This window comes from Rattus norvegicus, chromosome 8 (assembly GCF_036323735.1).
Source record: "Rattus norvegicus strain BN/NHsdMcwi chromosome 8, GRCr8, whole genome shotgun sequence".
NCBI lineage: Eukaryota > Metazoa > Chordata > Mammalia > Rodentia > Muridae > Rattus > Rattus norvegicus.
This window is the reverse complement of record NC_086026.1, coordinates 78,310,859-78,336,637: the sequence shown is the minus strand read 5'-3', so window position 1 is coordinate 78,336,637 and position 25,779 is coordinate 78,310,859. Positions and strand designations below refer to the sequence as shown.

Below are 25,779 nucleotides of genomic sequence, written 5' to 3'. Positions count from 1 at the left end.
GTTCTTCTGACACATGAGCTTAGCCAGCACCACTTGGGTGGTCTGGACCCCACAGAGGGTAAGCCAAAGACTGTACTTATTCATTTGCTCATTTATGTACAGGTGGGTATGTGTGCATTCTCTCTCTTTCTCTCTCTCTCTCTCTCTCTCTCTCTCTCTCTCTCTCTCACACACACACACACACACACACACACACACACACACACTGTGTTTGGGTGCATGCACACATAGATGAACCCTGTGTGCAGACCTGAGATCAAGCTCTGGTATCCCTCTTCAGGCACCAATTACCTTGCTGACTGAGATGGGTTCTCTCACTGAACCTGGAGCTCGTCAAACAAGCTAGCCTTGTTGGCTAGTGAGCCCCAGGGATCTGTCTCTAACCTACCCTGTTCTGAAGTTATAAGGAAGCATTACCATGCCAGGCACATCACATGGGCACTGGAAATGGACCACAGGCCGTCAAGCTTGGGTGGCAAGTACTTTATCCACTGAGCTATCCAACCAGCTTCATAACGTACATTTTAAACACATTCTCCGTTGCTGCTGTTGCTGCTACTGTTGGGGAGGGGGCGTGCAGAGTGGGCATTTGAGCACATTGGTGAAGCGCTGACATTCGGTGGCTTTCTCTTCCCAGAGTGTCATCTATTGCTCCACATGTGGCAGATGTACTTATGAAGCAAACAGTAAGTAAGAAGGCCATCCCTTGATCATCGCAACAAAAATATTTAAGCAGCTTCAGTCGCCAGCTCTGTTAGAGACCCTGTGGGATCCGAGAGATAAAAGCCCCTACCCTCTAGGAATAGAGAAACTAAAGATAGACACCATTCATGTGGCCTCGCTCAGAGAGATAAGGCTGCCATTTTCAGATTAGAGTAAATCCCACAGAATAAAACAAAAGGCTTACAGCAGAGACTGCGAGCTTCCTTGGGAGGGCTCTGAAGTTTGCACATTTTAATTTGCAGCGATAGCATCACCAGGCTGTGGATCATGGTGCAAACATTACAATTGTATTTAAACATAATTCTAAAGTCAGCTTGTGTCCCTCAACCTAATGGTGGATGAGTCCCTTCACTGCCTTCTGGTAGCTCTGACAGGCAGGCAGGCGTGGTTGTAGAAGGCAGCCCCTCCCCACCTCACCCCCCAACTCTTTCCAGGCCCGTGACTCTCATCAAGGCTCTGTGAACTGTTTGGCTAAAGCAGAGGAATAGTAGGGTAATGATCATCTTTCATTCTACCCCCTCCCTTGCTTGTTCAAAGCAAAAAGCCCATAATTGCTTCTTGAATTACACACAAGTGGGCCGTTGACTGGGGCTGTAATTCAGCACAGGGAAGCAAGGAAAACACTAGAACAGCCTCTATTGAGGCCGTGTCTGTCTTAAATGGAGGGAACACTGTGAGGGGATCAGTGGGCAAAGGGGCACCTTTGAGTGGAGAACACACTTCTCAAAGCGCAGCCACAGGCTTTGTCAGTGGCAGAAGCCATCTTTAACTGTAGATGGTGCCAGGTGTCATCCAAGGGTCTCTATTGGAGAATGGGAGAATGAAATGGAGGAAGGGCTAGGTATCAGTTTAGAGGAAGACCACAGATAGCTTAGCTGACGGGACCACTTGCAGCTCTTCCCGAGGACCCAATCTAGGTTCCCAGCACCCAGTTAAGTAGCTCATGACCCCCTCTGTAACTCTAGCTCCAAGGGATCCGAGGGCCTCTTCTGGCTTCTACGGACCCCTGCACCCATGTGGTACTCACTCACCCAGAGACACTCACATACATAAATAAAGCAATACATTTTTCTCTTTTAAAGAAAGAGAGAAAGACACCAGAATGGATATGCTGACAAGCTCCTGTGCTACTAATACAAAAGGCTTAAGGAAACCCAGGGTTCTGGAATCAATGTTAGACCTTTTCCCATCTTTTCCCCATGAAACAGGGACAAATTAAATTTCATGTCTTACCTTGTTTGTGTTTTGAGATGCTGGGATGACAAACTCAGGACCTTGTACATACTAGTCAAGCACTCTGTCCCTGAGCTTTATTTCCAGCCCCTCAGAAAGCAAAGATTAGAGAAAATAAAGCAACTGCAAGACCCAAATGATGGCACTAAAGTTGTCTTTGAATCCACTTCAGGATGCAAGCCCCCTGCCCGCCATGTGTGCTTGTGTGTGTGCACGACTCATGTCGATGAGCCCAGGTGAGAAGGGGACACTGAGTGTCCTGCTCTGTCACTGACTGTGCTCCTCATGCTGGGCTCAATAACAGACAGCAGCAGATGCTCAGTGGTCACTTGTTTGGAAGAGGAATGGATGTGTACACGTGGATAACATGTGCGAACCTGCATAAATCTGCCATTAGCAAAGATAGGAGTGGCTCAAAGAGGCATCAAATTCTGTTGGCCTCTCCTAGGACTGGCATCATGCAATCTCTGGGTACCACGCAGGCACGGTGACGGTGCCATGCTGAGCCCTTTCTACCACATCAGCTGCTTGCTGCTTGTCTGCTCGTGATGGGCATGGAGGACGCAATGTGGCCTGGTTTGCTCTCTCTGAGTAAGATCACCATTGCTAGATATGGGTGTAGCCCTTCAGATGTGTATACTGGGCATAAATAAACGTGGCAAGAATTGAGGTCAGTGCAACCATTAGTAACAGTATCTTCCTCCTTTGCTGGGAGCTGATGCAGACTAGGGTTTCTTCCCTACCCCAACAAGAAGAGATAGGGACAGGACTGCAGCTTCTAGAATTACAACCGTTTTATGAGCTTTCCCTTTGACTCACAGTCTGGCCAGCGTCTCTCCCTCTGCGTCTGCAGACATTTCACACAGGAAGAAAGTAATAAAGTGAACAGTCACAGGACTGATAAAATTTCCACTCTTCAAAGCCCCCTGTACCATCCCAAAGTCCATACCCATTTCTGGGAAGCACCTTAGAGTGTCAGCACCTTAGAGTGTCACACATGACAGCCCTGGCACAGCGGTGGAACCAAGGTGCTGACCCCCAAGAGGTGTTTTCTAAAGGTCTGAAGGCACTGAGCCATTTCATCTTCTCTCCTGGGGAGAGCAGCCCCTGGGCACACAGAAACCAGAAAAGGATAACTTTGTTGCTCCTTACTGCTTCAAATATAGGAGTGCTCATAACCTTTAGGGGTTTATATTTGGAAAAGGGAGATGGACTAGATACAGTTTATAGAAAGGCAGGAGGGTGAGTCATTTTATAAATTATTTACAAGCTTAGATACACACACACACACATACACACACACATATTTAGTCAGATTGTTGAATATAGTTGATTTTAGGGACATCATATCTTAATATGATTACCTTCCTTGATTTTCTATTACTTTTCATAGAAAACTATAGCAGGTGCTGAAATCTCCCAGAAGACTAGGATTAGTGGGTCTTACATGCATTCACCAGCAATAATTAGCCCTGCCAATAGTTGCAGGAATATTCTAGAAGACTGGCACATCGGAGATTCACCTCTAGGGCTTCAGTTGTACTAATCATTTTCGAATCTCAGGCATAAGACACACTCGCTTCCTAGGTCAGCTGGGACCTCTGCATGTGGCACACTTGGGGACAGACTCTCTAGCCCCTCTTAGTGGTAACTGCGCTCTTTCCAGATCCTCATGGGGACTGAGTTGATGCTGTGATGTTGGTCCTTCAGGGAAGAGTTCTATCAACCTCTTTTAACGCTACACTCTACTTATAAATAAAGCCCCATTGATAATTTCCTTCGAATTCTTGTAGCTAGGGAATTCTAGAATTCTAAGAGGAGAGCTAAAATAAAATTATTCTATTTTGCCAATGGAATAATGAGCCAAAGAATCCTATAGGGTTGTCAAGGGAAGAGTTAGTTGACCAAGCATCTAATTGCAGTCCAGTCCACGACTTGGAGGAGAGAAACAGTGGAGGGGAGGGAGCACAGATAAACTCCCCAGACAACATAAGAGAAGCAGATTTGGATGCTGTAAATCCTATGAGTATCACCCCCCCCAAAAAAAACAACTCTACCATTTTGTGGCAATTTAAAGCAAACATTTATTAAATATTAAATGCTGTCCAAGAGATATATTTTAGTCAGGACCATTCTCTGGAATTTCCCAGCTGAAAATGGCCTCAAGACACTTGTTGCAATGGCTTATAAGGGCAGCCAACCAATGACTACCCCAAGTTGAGACCCAGCCCATGTGAGAGAGCCAACCTCAGCCACTATTAATGATACTCGGCTATGCTTGCAGACAGGAACCTAGCATGACTGTCTCCTGAGAGGCCTCATCCAGCCGCTGATGGAAACAGATGCAGAGAGCCACAGCTAAACATCAGGCAGAGCTCAGGGAGCCTTGTGGAAGAGTGGAGGAGAGTTGAGTGAGCCTGAGAGGGTCAAGGATGCCACAAAAAGACCCACAGAGTCAACTAACCTGGGTCCATGGGACCTCACAGAGACTAAATCACCAACCAAAGAACAGCAGGGGCTGGACCTAGGCCACCTACGCACTTGTAGTGGACATGCAGCATGGTCTTCTTGTGGGTCCCCTAACAATTGGAGCAGGGACGGTCTCTGACTCTGTGCCTGCCACTGGATCCCTTTCCCCTACTTGGACTGCCTGGTTAGGCCTCAGCAGGAGAGGATATGCTTAGTAGTCCTTCTGGGACTAGATGTCCCAGGGTGGGGTAGTTCTCAAGGGGGCTTCCCCTTAGGGGATAGTGGGGGGAGGGATTTGTAAGGGCAGGACTGGGAGAAGAGGGACTGCAATCAGGATGGAAAGTGAATAAAAAAATAAATTACTGATGAAAAATAAGGCAAGCATATAGGTTATTGTACTTTCCCCTTGAAACTTTATTTCCCAAGAACTACAACTTCCGGCATTCCAGGAAGTTACCTGGTTCCTGCCCATGGGACTTAGACTAAGTTTAATTTGGGGCATTACATTGAAGGGCTCCTAATCCCTCATTTGATGTTCTGTTCCAAACAAAACCTTCTTTTCTGGCTTGCTGGTGAGCCGGCATCTGAGACCCTAAAAGTATCCCTCTCGCAAAGTGAGGGATTGCTGTGAGCATTGTGTCTGGCAGATGGGTTGCAGCACCTGGCTGATTTGCAGGGCTCTTCCCTCAACCTCTGCAACAGGAGGACACGAAGCCACGGACCATCCCTAAGGGAGCCATGACTTCCCTTTTCCATCCTGAGAGAGCATCTCAATGGACCCTACCAGCTACTGTCACAGTGACTAGGCAGAGTCCAAAGCAGGAGATAAAGGACATTAAACAGCAAATCCCTGGTCCCAGAAGGTATTGGACAAAAGGGTGGATTGACTTCTTCCTTCCGGTTGTTGGGCCACCAAGCAGTACTCCCTTCCAAAGGTGTCCATGCTCACTGGCTTCCTGGAATGGGGTGATTCATTCCAAATCTGAGGCTGCAAATCTATGGTCGAAAGCCCAACATGTTTTATCAAATCCTTTAGTTCAGGAAATGCCCAATTTAAACTGAGTCAAATAACTCTAACATACACCGAGACCACCAGCAGCTGTTTAGTATTTACTCATCTGAGGAGGATTCTATCATTCTGTGGTGCTGGGTCAGGGGGATTAGGAAGGAAGAAACAGCCCCTTCAGATTACACCTCCTCCCAGCTCTCTGAGATACACCTGCCCAGAGGGGTTCCCCAAGAAAACAAAGTCTCTTCGTGTGAGACAAGCAGAAGTCTGCTCTGACTGCATATGATTCCCCATCACTGGTTTAGGTTTTGAATACTTAGTCCCCAGACAGTGGTTCTATGTTGGGAAATGTGAGCTACCTAGGGGAAGTAAGTCCCCTAGGGTTAGACCTTGGACGTATGTCTTACCCCTGGCTATTGTCTGTCTTGCATTCTGTCCCCTATCTCCCAGTCATGGAACCAAAAAGTAAGCAATGTTTCAATACATGTCCCCAACCTTGATGTTCTGCCCAAGCTGAGGGGAACAAATGAATGTGAGCTAACCCCCTGAAGGCATGACCACAAATAAGTGATTCTTCCTACACTTAATCACAGGGAAGATAAACATTACTACCCACTCCACGCAGGAGAAAACAGAGACCTCTCTGGTTGATCAAATACAGATGAGGGAAAATGGAAGGCACTAGAAAGAAGTCTAAAGTGAGTGATTTCAGGTACATACCTTAGGGGAGCTGTGCTTTGTTTTCCTTTCTTTCATTAATAAGGAGTAAGGCCAGATCTCAGCTAGGGTAAGCGTGAGAGGCAGCTCCCTCACATCGAAGATGGAAAGGGCAAGCAAGGGACAAAGGCAAAGCATCCTCAGGGCACATTGGCCATGCAAGCCATTCTCCTCACTTGGGTTCTCTGCCAAGTCTCACAGTGAAAGCCAACATCACTTCCTCTCTCAATTCTGGACTGTTCTGGTCTATTCAGCCTTTGCTTGGTCCTTTGGAATAGCACAAGTCTCCTGTGACTCCACTAACCATTCTTGAACAGTCCTCCCTCACATCATGGGAGGACCTAGGTGCATTCTGTATACAATCCAGATACAATTTCATCATGTCTCTGGGAAAAGCCAGCTACTGTCTTGCTGAAGTTTCCCTGCAGCCCAAGAATAATCAAAAGAGCTAGAGTTGGACTTGCAAGATGGCTCAGTGGGTAAAGGTACTTTGCTGCTAAACCTAATGACCTGAATTTGATCCCTGGAAGCCACACAGTGAGAAAGAGAGAAATGACTATAGCAAGCTGGCCTCTGACTGCCACATGATTGCCGTGGGCACCCACCACACGCAGTAAATAAATTAATGATTAAAAACAAAATACCAGTTGGAGGGATCGCTCAGTGGTTAAGAGTACTCTTACAGAGGATGGGTGTCCAGTTCCCAACACATCCAATGGCTTGCAACTGATGAGTTCAGTTGTGTAATTTGTAACTCCAGATGCAGGGGACCCAACACCTGGCTCCATGGACATCGAAACACACGCATGCACATATGTATGTACTGACACAGATACGCATACGTTCATATAAATAAAAGAACAATCAAAGGAATAGAGCTGAGTTATATGACCTTTATGAGAGGTATATAAACATGGGGACATCTCCACATCTCTCCCCAGGACGCCCTCAGTCCTCTCAGGAGGTAAGGAGCACCGCTGTGTCTGAGGATGTGATGCACATGCGCCTCCCTCCCCCGTTTTCTGAATTCCAAGCCTTCCGTTGCCAGTTTGAGATCTCTTGGCAGAACCTTCAAGTGTTCTCAGTAACAGATGCCTGGAGGAGAGGGAGCTAGGAGTTCTGAAACAGAGCAATTCACCAAGTCAGCGAGGCAGCTGTTCTGCTCTGTCACTGTGTACACCACTTCACCAAAAGTGTTTAGGAAACAGATCATTCTGGAATCCGAACCACCTATTCAGAATGCAGGCCCTTTCTGTTCCGCCCATCTCCTTCGATTTTCTCCCTGTGTTGTTTGTTTTCTGCCACGAGTCTCGGCAATCTGTTTATGTTGTGTATGCACGTGCCTGGGCATGTGTGCATGTGTGCATGTGTGTGTGTGTGTGTGTGTGTGTGTGTGTGTGTGTGTGTGTGTGTGTGTTCTGTGTATGTTTCCCTCTCCAGACTGGCTGCATTATCCCCAAGTGACCCGAAATATTAACCTTTAATTCCCATGATCACATGATGAAGGGTCCATTCTTCCTCTTCCTTCTCTTTCCCCTCCTCCCCCCCCTCTCCTTTCTTACTGATGAGTCCTTAGGCTTTTGCAGGGAAGGGGCCTTTCATTTAAAAGAAGTTCCCTGGGAACTGGGGTGGGGCTGTGGAAAGGCCGTTCAGGGAAAGAGGAAAGGTCTCCTTCACAAGCCTATGCAAACCTTGGCCCACTCTCAACCTTCTTTCCAAGTACTCAGAGAGGTATTGTGGCTGGCAGAATTGGAAAAAGAAAATAAAACTCTTAGGCTTTTAACTAAGAATCTTACGTTGGGCTGTACACATAGCCCTAATGTGGTATGTGTGTCACAGAGGTCATTGCCTGGACAAGGGATCTGGTTGGGTGAGAAGGCTGGTGGTAGTGGACTCAAACTGGTTATGTGTAACCAAGTGCATGCAGGTCTGGTTAGGACAGATCCTTAGCCCAAATGGGGATTCTGGACTCTGTCTGCAGTTTGACTTCAAATCCTGAAAATTCCCATTTCTTTCTTTTAACATTTTTAAGAGATTTATTTTCTGGTATTTTATGTTTATTAGTATTTTATTTGCATTCATGTTTGTACACCATGTGCATATAGTGTGTACACAGGCTAGAACAAGGCATCAATCAGATCCTTGGAACTGGAGTGATAGTTGTGAGCTGACATGAATGCTGGGAATCAAACGTGGGTTCTCTGGAAGATCAGGCGGTGCTCTGAGAAATCCCTCCAAGCACAACGTTCCCTTTTCTGAGGTGCTTCTTGGTGATGTTCATGCTGCAAGGTTGAGTACCAATACCAAGAACAACTAACCCAAGGAAGCTTTCACCCCTAATGGCGGTCTGCTCTACTCTAGTGAGGCAATGAGCCATCAAAACTATTTGATTCTGATCATAGGAAAAAGTCCCACAAAGAGCTGTAGTGGTGGTGGAGCTTCCTTCTTCCCTCCCAGGATTTCTCTCGTCTCATCTTCTGAGTCACTTACTGCTAAGATGATGATAGGAGAGAAGAGTCTACTTGGCTTACCTTACAGTTGTCAGTAGTTGCTACCCATGCGAGTGCACTTGAAATTACAAGATAGGACCATCTTCACGTGGCCAAGTAGGGATCAGAAGAAAGTCTCTAGGTGTCATGTGCTGAGGCTGCTCGCCTAGGTCCAGGCTGGCTGACTGCCTCAGTCCCTGGTTCTAGTGCAATATGAGTGGTAGTCTCTCAGACTGATTGAAGACCATACACTATTGCTCCACCACAGTAGAAAGGCAACACCAACACTGTCATAGCGACGTTGTTCCCCGTTCTCTATAATCTTGTCCAAACTGCAACACTAGAAACCTTTCTGCCACTTGGAAGCTACCATCCAACAAATATTTGCAAAACCCAGCCTCAGCCCATTCTCTCAGTGAAGCAGCCTGGTGTGAGGTCAAACATCAGCCTGAGCAAGCAGCCCGATGTGTCAAGACGGCCCGGGAAGCTAAGCATCGCTTGCCCTCAGATGCCTGAGGATTTGAACCTAGTGTGGAGTTCTACTTATCTGAAAGCAAGAGCTCACGCCAACCCATAGAATTAAGCAAGACTTAATAAGGACAGGAAAAAGGCACAGTGAAGGACATACGTGCACACAAGCACGGAGACAAGCAGTGTGAGGGAGAGAGAGTCCAGTGGTTAGGGGCACTTGCCGATCTTCCAAAGGGCCGCCCCAAACCCACTCCAGGTCCAGGGGGATTCAATGCCTTCTACTCCCTTCTGGCATCCACAGACATCGCACTCATGCAAACATACACCATTAAAATAATAAAATTCAAAATAATATCAATAGTAACACATCTCTAAAAATAATGTGAAGACCATATTTTACCTCCAACCTTCACATGCACACACACAGTCAAACCCACAAACACATGTGCAAACTCCCATGCAAGCATGCACAAGTTGGTTTTGGCTGTTTTGGATATTGTCAACCGGAATGAGCCTCAGAGATGGGTCCATTCCCAAAAGTTCTAAAGTCTTCCTAATTTTCCCAATAACCTGACATATCAGCTTGTGTTTGAGTCAAGGTTCAACCAATATTATCACGCTGCCTATTTTCACAAATAAAATTTTACTTCAAGGAAGCCATGCTCATTTGCTTATAGATTGCCTATGTTGTTTCGTCTCTACAACGATGGTAGTCAGTAATTGTTATGGAAATTACATAAGTGGCAAAGTCTGAAGAATTGACTCTCTCGCCCAGAAAAACTTCATAAACCCAACTTCAGTAATTGAAAAGAAATATCAGAGATTTAAACCTTGACGTGTGACATATTAATCACAAACTCCAAACAAATAACATAAAAATTAATTCAGAAATTTGTTGGCCCCCCAAGCCCTGCCCACCAGTGTCAAAATATATTCCTTTCCCCAAGCTCTCAGTGGGTCCTCGAACATAAAACAACGATCCTTTGCCGTTCCCTCAGCTGCTACACGAACTTTGGAGGGGCCTATTTCATCCAAAAGCTACAATCAATTTAAGTACTGGAAATTTATACACAGTCTGTATCCACTAAGAAGTAAGAGAGAAGCCCATAGTCATCATGAATCCCTGCATACAATTTGAGTCACATAAAAACAACATATGAGGAAAGGGGTGAATGGGATCTTTAGGAGTCATAAGTCTGCAGCTGGCAGATAAAATGGCATCACAGATAATCACATTCAATTGTCACTAATGTTAATATATGTCGGCAACAGTGGAGTGCCGCGCACCAGAGGTTAGCTTTACTGCCCATGTGCAGATGTTTGCAGTTCTGCATCCCTGCCATAACCCCACGGGGTGGCATTTTCATGTGCTCCGCATGAATTTATGGCCAGGGAGCCATAAATGTTACAGTTCCTCAAACCTTTTGGCTTGTGGAGATTGTCACGGTGCTTGTAAAGTAGAGAGGCACAGATGTCTTCTGTTAGCAAGCCATTTCTAGGCCAGCTCGGGAGTTACCGACTATACCAGCTTCTGAAGCACCAGTTATCCATCCCATCAAAACCGCTCTGGCCTACAGTCCCACCATTGACTTCCTTACTTTCAAATCTGCAGTGCTGTCAGAGCTCCAAGAACCAGGCCTAGAGCCTGGGTCATGAGTGGGGCAGAGACACGGGCTGTGTGTATAGTTGGACAAGCTTAGTTTTAGAACAGAGCTGGTAAGCAGATACACGAAGGGAAGGCAAAGACAAGAGTTTGTTGGAGTTTACATGCAGAGCTCATGTCTAAACTATGTTTTAAAGACCCAGAACAAGATATATAAAAAACGAAAGTGGTACCTATCTGTACTTGTATGTACATGCATGTGTATGTATGCTCACATGTGTGTTTTTTTATATGCGTGGTCATATGTATATGTGGTTGTATTTGCATATGTATGTCTATGGACACCTATTACATTTGTGTGTGTATGTGTGACCATATTTGTGGGTGCTTGTATGTGCATACCTATATTTATCTGTATCTACATTTTCCCCCCTGTACATACATATTTGTGTATATATTTCTGTCCATAGGTAACTGTTTGAGTCTGTGTGTACATGTTCATGCATGTGTATATTTGCATGTGTGAGTCCATGGGTAGCTATCTTTTTTTGTTTCTCTGGGTGTACATGTGTCGATTATGCTAGTTGGTTAGGCAAAAAGAAGAAAGCCACGTTAGCAAGAAACCAAATAGCTTGTTCCAGAAGGTGCCTGAAGTTTAGTGTTGGTGAAGCACAAAGTGGCAGGGCTGGGGGAACAGACTGTGCAGTATGGAAAGAACACAGGCTTGGGAGAAAGTAGATCTTTGTTAAAGTCTGGTTCTATCATCTACTAGTGTGACCTTAGAAATCTGCCAAGTCCCAGAGTTCCTGGTCCTCACCAATAAAATGTGCTTTGGAAGGTCAACACGCCCCACAAAGTTGGGGCATGGCAGGGTCCTGAGAACACCAGGGTGGGAACTGGTAGATCAGCAATAGCCCTGGTAAAGTCTGTACTCGAGAAAAGTGACTTGTTGTTGCTGTTACTGTTACTGTTGTTGTTTTAGAATTCTTTCTATAGCCCCTTCCATGAGCACTGAATGGTGACACCTTTATGTCACTATGAAATTCCAAGGTCCAGTACAACCTTTCTAACCTCCACTTCTGTGTCACGGTCAGGCAGGTGAATCAGGGACAAGCACAGTGACTCTGCTCCACTGAGCGAGCCGCCAGGATAGCTCTTCCCCAGGCTCTGTTCACCTCACCTGCCCTCAACAGGTGAGGTAGGGGCACAGTTTCCCTGGGAGGGAAGTGAAACCCACTTGTGTCACACGGAGAACCACACAACAGATGCTGAACCTCCTTCAAGAAATATGAGTCAGCATTGCAAACAGCAGAAGGAAGACTTCGAGAATGTTCTGCTACCCCTGCTTTCTCGATGATGAAGGGAAGTTCTCCTCAGGGCTGTGCATAAACTGACCGAGCAGGTCTGAGGAATGATCTTCAGGTCTGCCCACCTTACACATGAGAGAAATCCCCACAGATGTGTGCAGTGTGCACATGCGCACAAACACACACGCATACTGCACACACTGCGCACTTGCATACACATATATGTGTATGTGTAAACACACATTATACACAGAGGAAAGGGGAACATCGCATCTACAAGTGGACAATCTGGCACAAAGTCGAAGTCACCTTTCTGCTGCAATGAATACACAGGCTATCCTTGGGATCCTCTGCTGAACAGTTTCCAGACAATAGCCTGTGGGACCCCCACAATATATAATGAAGATCCTAATGAGAGGTTATCATTGGTCAAACAATTCTCCTTGAAATGTTTCAAACACCCTTCTTTGTGGTAGAGGGCGGCAGATCCAACCAGTGGCAGTCAATCACATCCCCGCAAGCTCCAGATTACGGATTGTGTTGCTGGGTACCTCTGCAGCCCGCCCACCAGATAGGCAGGGTGCTGGGGAATCTCGGTCACATGTTGATGGGGAACATAGCTTTCCAAAGGAGGGTGACAAATGTTCCCTGTCATCATACCAGTGGCCATCCAGGTACAAATATGATCATACATGTGCCATGCAACGGCAACCTTTAGTCACATGGCTTGGTGGCTGAGATTTACTCCACTCCAAGGCCCCATGTCTAACTTTCAGAGCATCAGGGAGGCTAGTCCCAGCCTCTTCTCCAATGGACTTCTCCCCATAGAAGAGCTGATGCCTCCTTGATCTTCAGGGGGAGACAGAAGGCTATTAAGGGGTTTGCTCTAAAATGAGGAAAGAAGGAGAGAATGAACTAGGAGTCCTACCTTGGTTAGTGGTTAACTCCTTCATGTTAATGAGGTATGCCAAGCAAATAACTTTGGGAACTTTATATTTTTCTTTGGGGGGCGGGGGGTAGGCAGGTGCATGTGTGCATGTAGGTACATATATACATGTATATGCACATGCACATACACATACACATACACAGGTGCTTGTATGTGTGTAGCCGCCAGAGGTCAGCATGTTTGTTTTTCTCAATCACTATTCACTTGGTGTCTTTGAAACAGTCTTTCACTGAACCTCAAACTCACTGACTAGGCACGACTGCCTGGCCAGTGAACCCCAGGGGTCCTCTTGTTTCTGCCTCTCCAGTGCTGGGATTACAAGTGAGTGCCTGGCTCACCCAGCTTTACTGGTGTGTGTGCTCAGGAAACAGTTCACACTTGCATGGCAAGTACACTACTGACTGAGTCATCTCCCCAGCCCTGGGCCTTCACATTTTCCAACTTCCTGAAGGCATTGAGATGGACTAAAGGCTCCCAGGGCTTCACTTTCTCTTCAGGTTTGTCCAGTAGGACTAAACAAAAGTAAGCCAGTTGCTAATCTGGTGTCCTTTGAGGGATCTTAAAATACATCCCAGACTGCTGGGTAGAGTCCTAAAAATCCTACGTTGGTGATTTTTGGATCAAGGACTGAAAGCTGGAAAAAAAAAAAAAAAAAGGACTCACTGTGTAACCTGGAAACATGAATCATCTGCATAGATCAAGCTGTTCTACAAGTCGGCAGTAGATTGGGTAATTTTGGGCTGGGGTTGAACAGGTCTCGGGTCTTAATCTCTCACCGGACAAGGTTATAGCAGCTGTAACCCTGTATGCTGAAGAGATGGCTGAGCTCTAGATAAAGCAGGGGAGAACGCAGTTAGTTGATGAGAGTTCCAGGTCAGGAATCCACATAAATGTCACCTCACCCTTGCTTGATAGCTTTTCTATTTAAACCCCACTCCGAGAGATAACCCACAGTCGTCTGTGAGTTTAAGAAGAACAAGAAGGCCCTGTAGTTATCTCCCTGTCCCTGACATTACCTCAAACCACCAGTTTACATTTGTGCTGCCTTTCCTCCCGTAAACTCACAAGGTAACATCTGCTTCAGAGACAGATGTTTGCCCCAGAATGTTCGCTAGCTCGCTCATTGATGCTTTTCTGGTTAACATGTAACTATCCTACTCATTAGTTCTTAATAATACTTTTTGCATCCAAGCCATGCCAAAGATGCGCTCTTCAGAGCTCTGCCATTATTGTCGCTTCTGGTGCTGTTGAATTAGCGCTGCTGAATAAAGGGAAAGTAAAAATAAGCCCTTCGAGAGAAGGCCGCTGCGCGTCAGAGCTCTGTCTTTGCAAACTGAAACAAGCTGAAATCAATTAAAAGTGTGTGTTGAGAGAATGCCTCTCAGCTGCCTAATTGTGCCACCTCTGCTTTGGGGCCAAAGTTTGACTCTCTGCCAAATTGCCATCAAAAAACGGGTGGCCATCAAGCCACTGCTGCACTGCCACTTCAGGAACCAGACGAATGAAGGAAGTCCGGTGCATTCTGGGGCCTGGTGCACAAAGACTCCATCTCCCAGAAGTGCTCCTCAACTGTACGGCTCTACCAACAAACACACTCTCTGGTGATAAGGGCATTGGGACAGTGGGATATTTTATCCTACCTGTGTGTCTTCAGTCTGACCACTTTAATAGATTACCTACAAGAAACATTCACCCTAGGTTCTCTATTCACCCACCAGCAACTTCTCACACCAAGAATTAACTCAAGAAATGCAGAAGTGAGTTTCTAGTGGTCCTCGGCATGCCTAGCTATTTCATGTCCACTCATCGTTGGTAACTTAGCACAGTTTCATGAGCCACAGCGGATAGAAAAGATTGTTTTATCTCCTCTGACTAGTTCTACGGTGCCCTCGACTGCGTCTGAAACACCCTCAAAAACTACCTTTTAACGTTTATTCTTGCTCATGGGTAGGTGTGACCATGTGAGTTCAGATGCCTATGGAGGTCAGCAGAGGGCTTTGGATCTCCTGGGGCTGGAGATTCAGGCGGTTGTGAGGTTGTGAGCCACTCCATTTGGGTGCTGGGCGGTGAACTCAGGTCCTCTGGAAGAGCCACAGACACTTTTAACCACTGACTTGTATCTTTAGCCCCTGAACACTAATTTAGAAAATAACCCTAACTTTGATGCTTTAAGAGGTCAATGTCATTGTCAAAACAGTTAAAGAAGCCAAGATATAAACAAAATTAAGTTGATTTATCTGATAAGAAAAATACATATATTCTTCAAGGAACATGGGCCAGTACAACGTGCTGTTTAGGGATCAGGAGAAAGGATGCTTAATAAACCATCATTGATGGTTTCCGTGGTTACAACAGAAATATAGTCACCATATTGTTTATCTTTGTGTGACCATCTCTCGCAGGAAAAAGCTAATTACAAGAATCATAGTGATTAGCAAGTATAAAACTCACTTAGGAGGCTTAGGACATTGTCAAATATGAAAAAAATTGAAACATGTCAAATTCAGGAAATTTCAGAGTGTGGAATTCTCTGAGCCCTGCATTTCTCTGACCCCATGAACTCCCATGCAAGTCTAAGAGCGTGTTTTCGTACTTTTTATAGAAGGTTCTTCCTTTCTGCCTAAGCGGCTGCCTTTCAGCAAAGATTACTTGGCAAACACTGCTTTATCAAGTATAAATCAGATACGCTACTCCGAAATCTAAACCCACAAAGAATATGTCCCATAACACTCCATAAAAATGAACCATAGAAACACTACATTATCGCTGCCAAGAGCAATAGAAGAACTATGAATGAAAATGATCGCTGGGTGTGTCTTCTGTGAGATTTCATTTAAATAACCTCCCCTATTATTTGACTCTCTACAATCGGACAGGCTTGCATGTTGCAAATTGAAATAAGAGGATCACTTGTGAGGAAATTAAAATGTTATGAACTGCCCTGGGTATTGTCGGCACTGTGGAAAGAAAAAGACGGTGAGGACTAACCACAGTCAAAACTTCATTCTCCTTCAGTCAACAGATTCCACCCGAGGCTGAGAAGCAGCGGGCCACGAGAATCCGTGAGGAGAACGGAGGCTCTCATGGGCTCCTCTTTAAATGAACCCTGGGGAATCTAGGGTAGTGCCTGGTAAATCACACAACAGGTACAGACCAAGTAGATCATCCTCTCTCCCAGCCTTCTTATTTCACATCCCGACTTCTGACACATTCTACTGTCCCTGCCTGTGTCTGCCCTCAGCAACCCTCCACCATGCTCCTGGCATTCTCCTGAGTTACTGGAGTCAGACTGACTGAGTCTGTCATACAAGTCCCTCGTATTTCACATGACTAAGGTCACAGTACTCAGTTACCCCCCGAAGGGTAAAGAGAATAAACACAGAAAACCAGCACTATCTTTCATCTTTGGGGCTTTTCTTAAAACACAAGAAGGAGACACAGAACCTTCCCTGTGACAGTGTTCCCTTCCACATGACGGGCCAGGGGCCACGGACACCATCTTGGATTCAGAGCACCAGCACTTTTCGAGGGCAGCAGCCAGGAAAGTGATAAGTAGCCAGTTCAAGGCCCCAAATGTTACCTCCTAGGCCTAAAGAAGCAGGTAACAGAGCTGCTGGGAGCTGGAAACTTTCTTGGGACATTACTAGGAATAGCAGGTAGATGCTGAAGCAGTTTAGTAATTATGATAGCAATGTGTTTACCAAAAATAAACTTGACAAGCAATTTATTAAGACAGTTTAAACAGGTTTTAAAAGCCTCACATCACAGAATGGAAGAGCCTTCAGTAATATGCCCTAATAATTTTAAAGATGTATTCTTATGAATGTGTATGTTTGCCACACGCATGTGGGTTTCCACAGAGGCCAAAAGAGGGTGGCAGATGTCCTGGAGTTGGACTTATTATGAAAGGTTGTTAGCCACACAAGGTAGGTGCTAGTAACTGAACTCAGGTTGTCTAGAAGAGCAGCAAATGCTCTTAAGCACCGATCCATCGTCGCCCAGCTCCTGCACTGATTATTTTAAGTGAAGCTGTATATAAGACCAGTGATACTAAGGCTGCATTTTAAAAGAGATTGCATTAAATATGGCCAGTGGCCACCTATATAATATTACTTTGTAAACATCAACCCAGATTGAGGGATTGGCTGGGCGACAAACTCAAGTCCCAATTTCACAAAGAAGGGACGAATGTTATGCAAGTATATAAAACTTTAAAGCTCACCCACTAGATCTTAAACATTTTTTTTTAAATGGCAAATTCCTTTCTTTAAGCAAATCTTGTACGGGATCCTGAAGGCAAACCAGATAATACAGAAACGTGCATGTCTGAGGCAGAGAAGCAAGGCTGAGCCTCTCCCCTCCTTGCCTCTGGATGAAGCTCACAGGCGGCCTCTACAAGTTCCCATGAGCCTCAGGGATACATACTCGTCTCTAAGAGTCAGGAAAACCACCAGTCTGTCCCGTCCTTTCCACTGAACATTTGGGCCCCAGAATCATAAAATACACCCTCAAAGACCAGGATCACTGTTTGTGCTACTCTGTGTGTGTGTGTGTGTGTGTGTGTGTGTGTGACCAGAGCTTGATGTAAGGTGTTTTTCCCACTTGTTCTCTACTTTTGAACCTGAGTTACCCACTAAACTTAAACCTCATCAATTCAGCTGGATTGATTGGCCAGTGAATGGTCTTCATTCCCTGCTTCTTCATTCCCACAGTTGGAATCAGAGACAGAGGCCATAGCACAGGCTTTTGTGGTAGTTGAGAAGTCTGAACTCAGGCCACCATGCTTGTGCAGGAAAGCACTTTATTGACTTGTGTCATCTCCCGGGCAACCTCCCTGTGCTGTGTCTGTTATGACTACCAAGAGATGTGGAATGAATGACGATGGCTTAGGGGCCATGGGGAGGGAAACTTCTACACTTGTCCACAAGTCAGAGGAGGAAGACCAGTGAGAGCTTGACTCTTCCTGGGAATGATGGAGCTGAGGTATTTCACATCAGGCAAATGAGGTCCTGTAGTGTTAGCAGTCTTTCAGGGCCCATTCTCCTACAGGCTACAGCAGAGTGGCTTTTAGAAATGGCTGTGTATACCAGTGTCCCTTTTGGAGCTCCATACCTCCCTGGGAGAACTTGGCTTTGGGTATATTCCATATAGGGTACTTGAGTGTACATACACAGACCAATGTGGCACAGGGTAAATCTAAGGACATTTTGTTCTTTACCAGAGACTGACAAGCTCATTTTACGGCAACAGCTCGCAGTCCACAAGAAAATGCTGAGTCTCGCTTACAAGCATAGTGAGATTTCGGCAAAGAGAGCCAAACAGTGCTGGCAGCTATTTTAGACCTGCATATTTTAATACTGTGCGTCTATAATTTTTCTTAACAAGATAGATGAAATTTTCTGTCCCGACAACGTCCTCGTGAGAAGAGCTATGACCCTTATCATCCAGAGATAAAGGAACTCAACCTTGGGGCTAGAGGGAAGGCCATCTGCCTTGTACCCAACCTAAGAGCTTCTGCAGTCATTAAAAACAGGGCCTCCGGTATTTATGCTAAATGGTTCAGAGTCATCACAATCAAGTCTGGCCCATCCCAGTAGAACACCTGGATAAATGTGCACTGGGGACATATGACACACAGGCTTACCTGAAGAATTTAATCCATGACTTAAATTCCCAGAACTTACTTATGTCTTGGTCTGTGGTTTGCTCCCTAAGGGGATAGTGATTCAATAAGCATTTTACAGGAGAATTCACCCAACACATGTTCTTGCAAAGCCCTCTCCACAAAACAAAACTTAAAGCCACCCATCTAAACAATCTTCCCCATTGATTCCTATTTTCCCTTCCTTTTCCTATTTTCTTTTCCCTTTCGAGTGGAGTTTGAGCTGTGAGGCTGACATCCTTGGGGCAAAGTCCTGTCTGTTTATATACAGATTCCACAAAAGATACTCAGCCACACAGAGGTAGTCCAGGGCAGAGCTCAAGTAATGTCAAGAACAACGTTAGCCTCGAGTAATGTCAGGAACAACGTCAGCCCTAGTACTTGGTTCCTAGAACTGTGGGTCGGTGCTAAGCCCTGATGAGACTGGCCTATGAGCAAGGCCTCTTTGAAATAGCAGGGAGCTATTTTCTAAACCAGCTCATTAGGACTTGGATTTGAATATGCAGCAGATTCCCACAGTCCCACTAAAAGCAGTGGAATAGGAAGCTCCTGAAGTACCCTAGGCACTTTCTCACAGCCCCCTCAAACAGTATAGAGACTGATCTTCCATGATCTGTGCTACACTACCGCTTCTATCTCACCTTTTCCCAACATCCTATATCCCAGCCACACCCACACTACACAGGGCTCTTTGTCCCAGAATGTCTGTCTGTAGCTGCCCCCTCAAACCTGAAAGTCTACCCTGCCTTGGCAGGGCTCTGCCCAATACTCTAGGAAACCATGATGCCTTGTAGGTTTTTCCAGGCAAGCCTTCACCGTGTAGGTCATTACTGGTGTCGAGCCAGGCCCTTCCCTCCTGGGCAGCAGGGCTGATACCTAATCGATCTTTGGATCACCAAGAAGGGAAGTGCTAGGCATGCTGTGGTCAAAAACTCATCAGTCTATTGTTTTGATCCTGGAAAGCAGACGGGGAAGAGTGGTAGGTGATCAGGCAAAGAACACAAGCTTCTACTTGCAAAGTAGCTAGAAGCTGGAAGTGACCACAACCGCCCTCTGTAGAGGGCCTCATGACAAGGACAACTATTCACTCAAAAGTAGAATGAAGATTTGCTTCAGACATATGAGTCACCAGGTAAGAATTACTCCTGAAAAACAACAACATGGGTCTTTGTTTGTTTGTTTGTTTGTTTGTTTTTGTAACTATTATCTTTACGTAGAAGGTAACACTAGGAATATAATTTGTAATTTCAAGTTTTCATCTTATTCATTTTGTGAAGTGCTCGAGTTTTTGAAATTCAGAATGGATTAACATATCCTCCCTTCTGCTGGAATGTGACCCTAAGTGTTGCCAGGCTGTTTAACCACCACCAGTTAGGATCCACCAAGTTAAGTCAGTGATCTACAGTGGACCCAGACAGTCCCCTGAAGAGCAAGGACAAACATTGAAAGCATTCCGTGAAGGCACAAGACACCCTTCCCTGTGCTCTCAGATTGGCTCCTTTGGTCCAACACACTCTCTGTTGTAATATTTTTTATTTAATAAATCCTGGCAGTGGGTTCACTACCTGCCCCAAACGTTTGGGTCCTTGAATGAAATATGTTTATGTTTTGATACGCCTTAAACAGCTCAATAGCTGGGCCAAGGACTAGAACTCAGTTCTTCAGCCTCACAGACTAGACCCAAACAAGGATTGCTGTTCTCCCTTGACACCAAACAGGAGCCTGAGGGGTGATCTGAGCAAAGCTTTTCCCTACAAACGGGGCACACTAAGGGTATTTTGACAAACACTATTTGTTTTGCTAGCTTGGAGCAAGTTTAACTGCTCTTGATCACTATTATTGGAATGCCTGAGCCTTTCAAATACTAAGTACTGTTTGAGAGCAATTGTTACTTTAACCGCGAATTAAGATCATAAGTCTTTTGTTTAAAATGTGATTGTGTGTTCAGCTGAGCACTTCCAAAGGTTCAGGCCTTAATTCCCTTGCAGGCAACTTATGCTTCGCTGAAATTTTTCATTTGCAAATTAGGTTCATTTATGGCAGAAAATGAAAAGTCATGATCAGACAGACCCAGAAATGGGGCCATCCTTTACCTAGAAGGAGCAATTAGTTGAAATATCTGTGGGGAGATTTTTATCATTCATGTATTGTCAATATTACAGAGTATCAAAGAATCCCTCTGAAAACCACAAGAGCACAGCTATTAAAGTGCATCCTGGTGAACTCCTCACTGCAGAGGCAATGTCTTGGGTGTGGCAGGAGGGAGGCAGGTGCCCTGCTGACCACCAGGCCTGGGTAACGGTGATGGGCTTCCTCTGGTGTTTCTTCTGCTGGAAGGAGAATGGTCCCAAGCCCTGGCAGTCGGCATGTACTGCTCTGGCAGCAATCCCTGGTTTCCAGAATGAACATGTCTTGCCCTAAGACACGGGCCATGAAAAGATGACCGATATCCCTAAGCTCCTGTCCTGTAGACTGTGACGCAGGGCACAGGTGCATCCAGAGCTGAATGACATTTTCCCTGATGTTGGTCCTGAGGCTTCATGATATTAAACCAAGCCATCATTGCCTGGGCTGTGAGAAATAGCCAACCCCATTGGAGAGTGGAGAGACCACAGGTTTACCTCAGATCTCAGCAGTGTATGGACTCTGACTCATGGGTGCCTGCTTCTTTCTGGCTGCTTTGCTGTGGCCACAGTTGTCTGGGAAGTTGTTCTCACCCTTTTCAGAAGCCACAGGACACCCGACTATGAAGGGCTTGACCAAGCTGTAAGAATGAGGTCCCTTCCTTCCAAAACACTTGTTGACAAAGCCAGTGAGGACAAAGAGAAGACCAAAGAGATGCCCCCGCTCCCTATGTATCAGGCGGCTCAGGAACTTGACAAGGTGCCCAGCAGAAGCAGCAGTGGGAGAAACAGTTCACTGTTGACCTGGGTCTCCGCAGCACCACACAGCAAAGCAGGCAGCTGCAGGCATCTTCCGTCCTCTCTCCACTCTCATTTTATCATTAATAATCACCATCCTGCCATCCAGCTGTTGGAGAACTTGCCATCTGAGGGCACCAGGTAGACTATCCACATAGGAGCCAGGCCTGCTAATTCCCAACTGGCCAGCTGATGACTGGGCACAGCTCCCTAGGCAGTATGCTGGCCGTGTGGTAATTAACCAGACTGAAAGTTTCACCCACGTGTGGCTTTTTCTGGGGTCCCCAGATACCTGGAAGGCATCTATCAAATAATGGGCACTCGTTAAACATTTGTTGAATTTTTTTTTTTTAAAACAGGAAATGAACCTGGAATGACAGGCATCCTGTTGACAATACCATACCCACATAGATTCCATGCATGACTTGTATTCACAACTTCCCAGGGTAAGGTTTGAAGGCTTTTTTTTTTTTTTTTTTTTTGTATCATCGACCTGTAGATATAGTTGTCCCTGGAGATGTCTTCCAAGTTCTCACTTAAAGGGCAATCAATCAATATTTGTTCCCCACTGAAGAACCTGGTGAGACACCAAAGAGGCCACCAGCTTTCTTGAACTGTTTAGTCATTTCATCCACCACGTTTATTTTATTCTCTAAACAAATTAGGAAAGGCACATGGAGAACAGAAGTGGAGGTTCATGGTAAGCCTAATACTGGTGATCAAACACATTTATAAAACATTATCAACTGCTTACTTCAAAAGTAACACGCAGGGGCCTTAACTTAGCTTAGTGGGTAAGAGAGCGTTCTTCACAAGGAGAACATAAGTTCAAATCCCCAGCATCCAGGCAAAAAGGCAGCCATGAATCCTGTAACTCCAGGGCTTTGGGAGGGGGCAGAGATGGAAGGGTAGCTGGTCCCAGCTACCTTCTAATCTAGTTCCAGGCTCAGTAAGAGACTCTGTCTCAAAAAGGCAAAGTGTGGTAAAGGAGACAGTTAACATCCTCCTCTGGTCTCAGAATGCACACACAGGCACATGCATACACACACACAGGCACAGGTATGTACAAACATTCACTTGTGCAAATGACAGACAGACAGACAGACAGACAGACAGACACACACACACACACACACACACACACACACACACAACCATATAACAATAAAAAGCCAAAAGCCTTTCTTCAGAACCATATACCATGTTCAGCTTTGACTGTTTTTTAGTGAATCGCATCCATTTTTGGTGGTAACTCCCCCAGGAACATTCTTTTCAAACCTGCATTTTGAGAAATGAAGTTAATGGACCAGAATGAGCTTATCGTGAAGTACTCATCAGCTCAGAAGATCAAGTTGAAGCCCTTCTACCCTTAGGTGAGTGAAACTTGATTGCTGGACACTCTCAGTGTAGCTAGCCAAAGGTCATCTTTCTAGTATTGAAGGGAAGTTCTTAAAATAGTCCAGTTGGCTTCCCACCATTAGTCACCATACATAATTTAAAAAGAAGGAAACACCTCAGATCCTAACCCAATAAAATCGCCAGCAAAATTCTAGGAACAGAATTCAAAAGAAATCCAGGGAGAATCTACTGTGTCCTCTGCCCACGGACACCTGTTTAAGAAGTGGACGGCCTTCATTCTATCAATTTATCACAGCATTTGTTTATTGATGTTCGTTTGTCTGGGATGGTTTTTTTGTTTTAGTTTTGTCTGTCTGTCTGTTTATTTTGAAAACAGTGTCTTTTGTAGCCCAGGCTGACCTTGAACTTGAGATCATCCTGCATTTATCCCCTCCAGTGCTGGACTTTCCGGGATGCACCATCATGCCTGGTTAATGTCATGCTGGAGATCAAATACAGAGCTTCGAGCATGGTAGGCAAGCGCTCTACCAACTTAGCTACGTCCCCAGTCCTAACAGAGCACTTTGGAAAAGCTTCATGAACAGTTTCCCTTCTCTACCCCACCACACCACCCTGTGCTACCTGCAGCTCATGGGGGCGGGGGGGGGACCTTTGAACAAGCCTCTGCTGCCCAAATGAGACAGTGACACATTCTTGTACCCCATGACTCTGGTTCTTGCTATTTCTTATCAACTGCAGCACTGTCTACAAAGTCCTACTTCATTAGACCGGTCCCTATCTTATGCTCCTTACTGAGCGGGCTAATGTCTTTTGCAGGAGGCTTGGGAATGGTCAATTGCATGCCTTTCTTATGGATTCTCATTAGCTTTACTGTGGGCAAAGAGTACCCAAGGATCTAACTGGAAACTATTACAATAACCTGTCTCCATAATAACACCTAAGTGTTTCTCAGTCAGTATGGTGGCTTGGACCTGCAATCCCAGCACTCAAAAAGCTGAGACAGGAGGACTCTTGTGAGTCTGAGGTCACTGAGACCACATAGTGACTGGGAAGGCAGCCTGGAATGCAAAATGAGATCCTGAACATGCAGGCTGGCATGAGAGAGAGAGAGAGAGAGAGAGAGAGAGAGAGAGAGAGAGAGAGAGAGAGAGAGAGAGAGAGAGGGGTTTTTCCGGGGTGCAGCTGCTTGTAAGTTGACCACACTCCTGTGACTGACCCCTCACCCATGCTCTGTAAATAACTCTAAACTTGCCGGTTCAACAAGCTAGACTTGGCTGGAATCTCTTATTCAGTCTGTAGTTGGGGTTCCGTTGTCACCCTGGGAAAAGTTCATAGCATCTATAGACTCCCTTCCCAATTGCATTCACTCAGATCCACCCAGGACTGGACCAGCAACTGCTATGTAGATGTACTCTGCCCCGGCCATCCTCTCCTAGCAGCCCACAAGCACCTTTCCTTCAGAAACATCACAGTAAAAGCATGCTTAGTGTTGTGCATTCTGGCATTGGTGGCCTGATTTTAGAAGCCACAACCAAAGACACAGGGTCTCCCGGGTTTTATTTCCAGCTCCAGTTCTGATCCCTAGACTCCACCGCACTTCGGAGAATGTCCTCTGATATCCAATTTCTCCTTTCTGTGTCCCCTGCTATCGAAATCACAGCTTTGTGTAATAGATCCAGATTCCTCTTCGCCGTGCCCACAGCTTCCTGCTTCTGCTGGGATCACAGTCAGCGCTCAATCTCCAGACGACCCTCACATTCCTCTAGATCTTTGCCTGCTTCGCCCTGCTTTGCTCCAGAGAACAGCATTTTATAAAAATCAGATTCCTTTCAGAAAATAAACTACTCTCCCCTGCGCCCCGCTTCTCTCTCCTGTGTGTGCATTGTACATGTATGTGAGTGTGAAGTCACATGCCATGCCATGTGGGCACATGTATTGGTATGGTCCATAGGGGGACTGCTCAGTGTCTTCCTCTATTTCTCTCCATCTGCAGTCAGGGGTTCTCAATGAACCTCAAATAGTCTGACTAGCCAGTGAGCTACTGGAATTCATCTATCTCTGCCCTGCAAAGCGAAGGCTACATGCATGAGTAGGTACTCGGCTTTGAGGTACCTGGAGAGTGCTAGGGACTTAATCTCAGGTCCTCATGTTTGGAGAGCAGTCACCTTAATCCCTTGAGCCACCTTCCCGGTTCTGACTGCAGGCTTTTCTCAGAGCCACCACTAGACTTCCAAGGCCCCAGCAAAAGACCCCCTTCCTATATTGAAAGGTCATTACGTATGTGTGTAATGTGAACATTTCTTAATCTTGAATGCTCAGTGTGTCAAAGTTAGGTTGAAAGTACTGAGTGCTTCTTGTGTGCTTGGAGGGAGATATCTACAAACGTTGTCTTCCTGTAATTACCAAAATCCTTCCTTTAAAGATGGTGGGTGGGTAACTCCACCACATGGGCTCTGAATAGGGGTCAAGTCCACCGTGAGCAGGCCATCTTGGCTTAGACTGTGGAATTTTCCAGTGGAATGCAATAAGGAAGCTCAGCAGGCCTCATGGGGTCGGAGGCGTGTGTTTGTGACAAAGATGTGTGACCAGGACTCCGTGGGTTACTCCATGGAGTTGAAGAGTTGACCAGATAGGACATAGTTGATCCAGACCCTCCTGCCTCCTCCCTTTCCCACTACCCACTTTCCAGTGGTATACCTCAAACTGAGGCTTTCTCCAGGGTACCCCCCCCCCCCACCAATCCGAGTCCACTCCACCTCAAGCTGACTTTGCAACCACACACTACATCACCATGCCACCAACCATGCTTTCCCAGTGTTGACCATGTGGAGACTAGAGAGGGCAGGACGCTATGGGGCAGTTGGTGG

At 45.9% G+C, this 25,779-nt stretch overlaps 1 protein-coding gene and 1 long non-coding RNA gene across 3 annotated transcripts in view; both read right to left on the bottom strand.

Moving 5' to 3' along the window:
• Rora (RAR-related orphan receptor A) overlaps positions 1-25,779 on the bottom strand; it is a 733,021-nt gene that overhangs the window by 579,093 nt on the left and 128,149 nt on the right.
• Positions 1-25,779, bottom strand: part of LOC120094342 (uncharacterized) — a 235,481-nt gene that overhangs the window by 114,341 nt on the left and 95,361 nt on the right. The window contains exon 1 of the long non-coding RNA XR_005488663.2: positions 1-25,779. This exon is cut by the window's left edge and continues 53,516 nt beyond it; it is cut by the window's right edge and continues 95,361 nt beyond it. This is a non-coding gene — a long non-coding RNA (uncharacterized LOC120094342).